Below are 8,259 nucleotides of genomic sequence, written 5' to 3'. Positions count from 1 at the left end.
AGTGCCCACGGCATGGGTGAGTTGCATGTATGTGAAGGTACCATTGACTCTGAGGTGTATATTAGGATTTTAGAGAGACATATGTTGCCATCAAGGCAACATCTCTTCCCGGGACGTCCATGCTTATTTCAACAGGACAATGCCAGACCACATTCTGCACGTGCTACAACAGCGTGGCTTTGTAGACACAGAATGCATGTGCTTGACTGGCCTACTGCCAGTCCAGATCTATCCCCTATTGAAAATGTATGGCACATCATGAAGAGGAGAATCAGACAGCGGAGACCACGGACTGTTGAGCAGCTGAAGTCTTATATCAAGCAAGAATGGACAAAATTTCCAATTGCAAATCTACTACAATTAGTATCCTCAGTTCCAAAACGATTAAAAAGTGTTATTAAAAGGAAAGGTGATGTAACACAATGGTAAGCATGCCTCTGTCCCAACTTTTGTTGAGTGTGTTGCAGCCATCAAATTCTAAATTTGTGTATCTTTACAAAATACAATTAAGTTGGTCAGTAAAACTATTGAAAATCTTTTCTTTGTACTTTTGTCAGTTAAATAAAGGTTCACGTGAATTAACATATCACAGATTTTTGTTTTTATTGCATTTTGGAAAATATCCCAACTTTTCTGGAAATGGGGTTTGTATATAAAGGGTAAAAGAGAGTTGAGGGTAGGTATAGGACCAATAGAAAATGACGCTGCAGATATTGTAATGAGAGACACAGAGGTGGCAGAGGAACTGAATGCGTATTTTGCATCAGTCTTCACAGTGGAAGACAGCTGCAGTATACCAGACATTCAAGACTGTCAGGAAAGTGAAGTATGTGCAGTGAAAATTACAACAGAGAAGGTGCTCGGGAAACTTAATGGTCTGAAGGTGGATAAATCTCCTGGACCTGATGGAATGCACTCTTGGGTTCTGAACGAAGTAGCTAGAGAGATTGCAGAGGCATAAATGATAATCTGTCAAGAATCGATAGATTCTGGCATTTTACTGGATGACTGGAAAATTGCAAATGTTACTCCGCTATTTAAGAAGGGTGGGAGGCAGCAGAAAGGAAACTATATATCTTTTAGCCTGACATCAGTGGTTGGGAAGTTGTTGGAATTGATTGTTAGGGATGAGATTACGGAGTACCTGGAGGCACATGACAAGATAGGCCAAAGCCAGCATGGTTTCCTGAAAGGAAAATCCTGCCTGGCTAACCTGCTGCAATTTTTTGAGGAAATTACAAGCAGGGTAGACAAGGGAGATGTAGTAGATGTGGTGTATTTGGACTTTCAGAATCCCTTTGACAGAGTGCTGCACGTGAGGCTGCTTAATAAGATAAGACCCCATGGAATTACAAGGAAGTTACTAGCATGGATGGAGCACTGGCCGATTGGAAGAAAACAGAAAGTAGGAATAAAGGGATCCTTTTCTGGCAGGCTGCCAGTTACCAGTGGAGTTCCACAGGGGTTAGTGTTGGGACCACTGCTTTTTACGATGTATGTGAATGATTTGGACTATGGGATTAATGGATTTATGGCTCAGTTTGCCGATGATACAAAGATAGGTGGAGAAGTGGGTAGTGTTGAGGAAACAGAGAGCCTGCAGAGGGATTTAGAAGGTTTAGGGCAATGAGGGAAGAAGTGGCAAATGAAAAACAATGTTGGAAATTGTATGGTCATGCACTTTGGTGTAAGAAATAAATGGGCAAACTGTTATTTAGATGGGGAGAGAATTCAAAATTCAGAGACGCAAAGGCACTTGGGAGTCCTTGTGCAGGATACCCTAAAGGTTAGTGTCTAGAATGAGTCGGTGGTAGAGAAGGCGATTGCAATGTTGGCATTCATTTCTAGAGGTATAGAATATAAGAACATGAATGTGATGTTGGGGCTCTATTAAGCACTCGTGAGACCACATTTGCAGTATTGTGTGCAGTTTTGGGCTCCATATTTTAGAAAGAATATACTGACATTGGAGAGGGTTCAGAGAAGATTCACGAGAATGATTCCAGGAATGAAAGGGTTACTGTATGAGGAGCATCTGGCAGCTCTTGGGCTGTATTCCCTGGAGTTCAGGAGAATGAGGGGAGATCTCATAGAAACATTCTGCATGTTAAAGGACCTGAACAGATTAGATATGGCAAAGTTATTTCCCATGGTAGGGGAGTCTCAGACAAGAGGGCACAACTTCAGGATTGAAGGATGTCCACTTAGAATAGAGATGCAGAGAAATTATTTTAGTCAGAGGGTGGTAATTCTGTGCCATTTGTTGCCATGAGCAGCTGTGGAGACCAAGTCATTGGGTGCATTTAAGGCAGAGATAGATATGTTCTTGATTAGCCGGGCCATCAAAGGGTATGGGGAGAAGGCAGGGGAATGGGGATGACTGGAAGAATTGGATCAACCCATGTCAATAGACAATAGGTGCAGGAGTAGGCCATTCAGCCCTTCGAGCCAGCACCACCATCCACTGTGATCATGGCTGATCATCCACAATCAGTACTCTTTTCCTGCCTTCTCCCCATATCTCTTGACTCCGCTATCTTTAAGAGCTCTTTCTAACTCTTTCTTGAAAGAATCCAGAGAATTGGCCTCCACTGCCTTCTGAGGCAGAGCATTACACAGAACCACAAACGTCTGTGTGAAAAAGATTTTCCTTAACTCCGTTCTAAATGGTCTACCCCTTATTCTTAAACTGGGGCCTCCAGTTCTGGACTCCCCCAATATCGGGAACATGTTTCCTGCCTCTAGCGTGTCCAATCCCTTGATAATCTTATATGTTTCAATCAGATTCCCTCTCATCCTTCTAAATTCCAGTGTTTACAAGCCCAGTCGCTCCAATCTTTCAACATATGACAGTCCCGCCATCCCGGGAATTAACCTCGTGAACCTACGCTGCACTCCCTCAATAGCTAGAATATCCTTCCTCAGATCTGGAGACCAAAACTGTACACAATACTCCAGGTGTGGTCTCACCAGGGCTCTGTACAACTGCAGAAGGACCTCTTTGCTCCTATACTCAACTCTCCGTGTTATGAAGGCCAACATGCCATTAGCTTTCTTCACTGCCTGCTGCACCTGCATGTTTACTTTCAGTGACTGATGAACAAGGACACCTAGATTTTGTTGTACTTCCCCTTTTCCTAAGTTGACATCATTCAGATAGTAATCTGCCTTTCTGTTCTTGCCACCAAAGTGGATAACCTCACATCTATCCACATTAAACTGCATCTGCCATGCATCTGCCCACTCACCCAACCTGTCCAAATCACCCTGCATTCTCATAACATCCTCCTCACATTTCACACTGCCACCCAGCTTTGTGTCATCTGCAAATTTGCTAATTTTACTTTTAATCCCTTCATCTAAATCATTAATGTATATTGTAAATAGCTGCAGTCCCAGCACCGAGCCTTGTGGTACCCCACTAGTCACTGCCTGCCATTCTGTAAAGGACCCATTAATCCCTACTCTTTAACACAAAATAATCTGCAGATGCTGGCGTCAAAGCAACACCCACAACACGCTGGAGGAACTCAGCAGGTCGGGCAGCGCCCGTGGAAATGATCAGTCAACGTTTCGGGCCGGAACCCTTCGTCAGGACGAAGGGGTCCAGCCCGAAACGTCCACTGATCGTTTCCACGGATGCTAACCGACCTACTGAGTTCCTCCAGCGTATTGTGAGAATCCCTACTCTTTGTTTCCTGTCTGCCAACCAATTTTCTATCCATGTCAGTACCCTACCCCCAATACCATTTGCTCTAATTTTGCCCACTAACCTCCTATGTGGGACCTTATCAAAGGCTTTCTGAAAGTCCAGGTACACTACCCATGTCCATTTTCATAGTTACATTCTCAAAAAATTCCAGAAGATTAGTCAAGCATGATTTCCCCTTCATAAATCCATGCTGACTTGGACCTATCCTGCTACTGCTATCCAAATATGCCGCTATTTCACCTTTTATAATTGATTCCAGCATCTTCCCCACCACTGATGTCAGACTAACTGGTCAATAATCACCTGTTTTCTCTCTCCCTCCTTTCTTAAACAGTGGCATAACATTAGCTACCCTCCGATCCGCAGGAACTGATCCTGAATCTGTAGAACTTTGGATAATGATTACCAATGCGTCCATGATTTCTAGAGCCAACTCCTTAAGTACCCTGGGATGCAGACCATCAGGCCCTGGGGATTTATCAGCCTTCAGTCCCATCAGTTTACCCAACACCATTTTCTGCCTGATGCGAATTTCCTTCACTTCCTCTGTTACCCTAGGTCCTCTGGCCACTACTACATCTGGAAGATTGTTTGTGTCTTCCCTAGTGAAGACAGATCCAAAGTACCTGTTCAGTTTGTCTGCCATTTCCTTGTTCCCCATAATAATTTCACCCGTTTCTGTCTTCAAGGGCCCAACTTTGGTCTTAACTAATTTTTTCCTCTTCACATACCTAAAGAAGCTTTTACTATCCTCCTTTATATGCTTGGCTAGCTTACCTTCGTACCTCATCTTTTCCCCCCGTATTGCCTTTTTAGTTATCTTCTGTTGCTCCTTAAAAGTCTCCCAGTCCTCTGGCTTCCCGCTCATCCTTTCATCCTTGCTATGTTATACTTCCTCTCTTTTATTTTTATACTGTCCTTGACTTCCCTTGACATCCACGGTCGCTACTTACTCCCCTTAGAATCTTTCTTCCTCTTTGGAATGAACTGATCCTGCACCCTCTGTATTATTCCCAGAAATACCTGCCATTGTTATTCCACTGTCATCCCTGCTAAGTTGTCTTTCCAGTCAACTTTGGCCAGCTGCTCCCTCATGGGTCCATAGTCCCCTTTGTTCAACTGTAATACTGACACTTTCGATCTTCCCTTCTCCCTCTCAAATTGTAGATTAAAACTTATCATATTATGGTCACTACCTCCTAATGGCTCCTTTACCTCGAGTTCCCTTATCAAATCTGGCTCATTACACAACACTAAATCCAGAATTGCCTTCTCCCTGGTAGGCTCTAATACAAGCTGCTCTAAGAATCCATCTCAGAGGCATTCCACAAACTCCCTTTCTTGCACCCTATATCCAGGCTACTGTTTGGGGGCCTGTAGATAACTTCCATCAGGGTCTTTTTGCCCTTACAGTTTCTCAGTTCTATCCATACTGACTCTACGTCTCCTGATTCTATGTCTCCCCTCGCAAGTGACTGAATTTCATTCCATGATTGAATGGTGGAGCAGACTCGATGGACTAGCCTTTCAATCCCAGAATCATTTTTATGAATCTCCATTGAACCCTCTCCAGTTTCAGCACATCCTTTCTCAGATAAGGGGGCCCAAAACTACTCACAACACTCCAAGTGAGGCCTCACCAATGCCTTTCTCCAGAATTCCCACATCTCACACAATGAATACAACTAACAGATGAAGAAGAAACTTAGTAGAAATGTACCTCCCTCGTTATCTACCCTACCAGTTGCCTCTTCTCTTAATCCCGATTTGATTGGGTGGCTGGAAAAGAGTGAAAGCCTGTGAACTCTCTTTTTTAAATTTCACTCATGGACCCGTGAGTTGCTTCTCTTTTGCTTCTGATTCGATTTGGCCACTGGAAAAATGCTGAAAACCTGCAAATGCCCCTTTGTAAATCTCACTCATGGACCTGTGAGTTGCTTCCAATTTGATTGGGCCACTGGACATGTTTGAAACTGTTCTACATCCCCTCATCCCATCCAATGTTAAATTTTGTTTTAAAGAAATAGCTTATGCATTAATAATATATTGACAACACAACACTTGACATTCATGCTCTATATTTTATACACATAAATGTACATACTTAAATAATAATTCTACAATCATGTTCAAGGAGTAGCTCCATGAGTTTCATCGGAAAAAAACATCCCAATCCGTGATAAGCAGAAGAAACTATACTGTTGAAGTGATCTTCCTTCGCAGATCAACATTCTTTAAATTGTTGCAAATCTCACAAAGTACAGTAATAAAGCAAGCTTTTAAAAAAACTTAACAGTTACACCATAAGCAATCTCCATCTGCATGTAAAACTCTTATGTTTCTAACATTTCCAATCAGTTATGTCAGGAGGCAATGACAGAGTGTGAACAGGAAGATTGAATACAGCGCTGAGCATCTGCAAACCTATTCAATTGTTAAGGCTCCATGCTTAATCTGTCTCTGAATATCATAAGAAAATAAAAGGAGATAATTTTATCACTATGTCTACCATTTACTTTATCCAACATAGGTATTTAAAATAGGTTGATAAAAATGCAAAGATGAAGTACATTAAGCAGTTTTTCTCAGTTATTGTCTAAAACTTATATATATAGGGAAGAAACAATGGAGGGGGTGGGGTAGTCGAGAGCCGCTTTAAGGCCTTTGGAATCATTATTAAAAGTTTATTTGAGTCAAAGGAGCACCATGGAAACCAGAACAATTAAGAAGTCAAAGAAACAAAGATAAGTACAAGCACAAAATATTCATAACTCTGTAACACAGAATTCTATCACAGAATTAAGTTGTGAAGAGCACTGTTCATTGACAACTGTCCTGTGTCTACAAATCAAATGCAAATCAAACAAGAAATGGAACCAGTCCACTTATAAAGCCAGGACAAACTTGGAAACATAAAGAAAATCTCATCCTTAACTCTAATGGGAAAGACATTCAATGAGTCATGCAATAAAACACCCAACAACACACTAGTCAGTCGCTCCCAACAGCAAAAGAAAAACATTGGCTTACAAGTCTTTCTTGTGGTGCTGGGCCACTGAAAACAACATCAAAAGATGCATGACATAGGAGACTGCACAGAATATGGTTTTTCTTTAATCCTTTTTTGGAAAACTTTACTTACTTTGGTATTTTGTAGCATAATACTTACACACAAAAGATGTGAATGTACCCAATACATAAAAGTTTTCATTTAGGGTTGATACGAAATTCAGATTTTCTTTAGGAAAAATATATCACCTTTGAGAGCTTTATATTTTGAAAGGCATTCATAGTTCTATTAACTGTTGCCTCAATAATACACACATTTGACTGTAAATTTATCCAATCCAAGTAAGTTAATTAAAGTATATTTCTTCTAATTGTAAATATAGATCTATATTCTTTTTTATTATATTCCACTAGGTAGGCAATGGCACAGTCTTGTATATCAGTTATCCATGTGGTAAAAGTTCCCCAAAGAAAAATTTTTCGAATTTCTGAAAGGATATCAACTGCTATGTCTGGGAATTCAATCAAGGGTATCAATTATTTATCTAAGATCAATTCATACTGTTGAGTATTTTTACTTAGATAATGATTTAGAATCTATTAATATATTTAAAATGTGACTATAATATTTTGTTTTATCAGTATTTTTCCACAGTACCATTGGCCCATTCCCAGGACTCTGATGGACCCTTGGCAGCTCATCAGTTTTACACCCAGTCTGATATCACTCCATCATGACTTTTGTTGCAATTAACCGCTTCATACTACAACCACCTTCTTGCTACAAGTTAGAACACAGTAACATTTCAGTATACTTTCTGGATCACTTTGAATTATACTGTGGTAGCTATGTATGTAGCGATATTATTTAATGGAATATTTACAATTCCTTTTCACGATACCTCAGTAATAAATAAGCCTATGTCATACTCATTGCACTACCATGTCATGTGAAGTAATATCAAATTAGATATATTGGACTAGGAACCTCCTAAATGTTAAAAACCTCAAAAGGCAATTGTGCATTACTTAATATTTAAAATTGTAAATCAAATTAATGGAGTTTAAAAAAACATACATTAATGGCACATAAAGTATTATCACAGCTGTAGGTCACTTCGAGACAGGAAGGACTTCTGGCTGGAACTTCCTGATATAATGGAAGATATAGATGGGTATAGCCCAGAAGCACTTGCCCAAGAATCCATTATATATTCCCTTTATTCTCTCTTTTGTTGAACCCTAAATGTTAAACGTGGTAACTGAATAGTTGCCCCTAGATTCAATATTTAAAGCAGGGCATATATTAAGAAGCACAGTTGCATTTTTGTCTGCCTCCAGATGAGTCCTTGAATAAGGTAGTAGGTGAGTGGTGGTAGAGGCACAGCACCGTTCTAGTTATGTGGAAAGAATGGACTGGAAAGAATTGGCCAAATTATTTATATTTTATGTTACCTATTTGAGGTATGGTGTGAGGCGATTCAAAATGATTAATTAATTAATAGATTCTGGTAATATTTGTTCAAAATACATTTGCT

This window comes from Mobula birostris, chromosome 1 (assembly GCF_030028105.1).
Source record: "Mobula birostris isolate sMobBir1 chromosome 1, sMobBir1.hap1, whole genome shotgun sequence".
Classification (NCBI taxonomy): Eukaryota; Metazoa; Chordata; class Chondrichthyes; order Myliobatiformes; family Myliobatidae; genus Mobula; species Mobula birostris.
The sequence above is the reverse complement of the archived record's forward strand: the minus strand, read 5'-3'. Positions refer to the sequence as shown.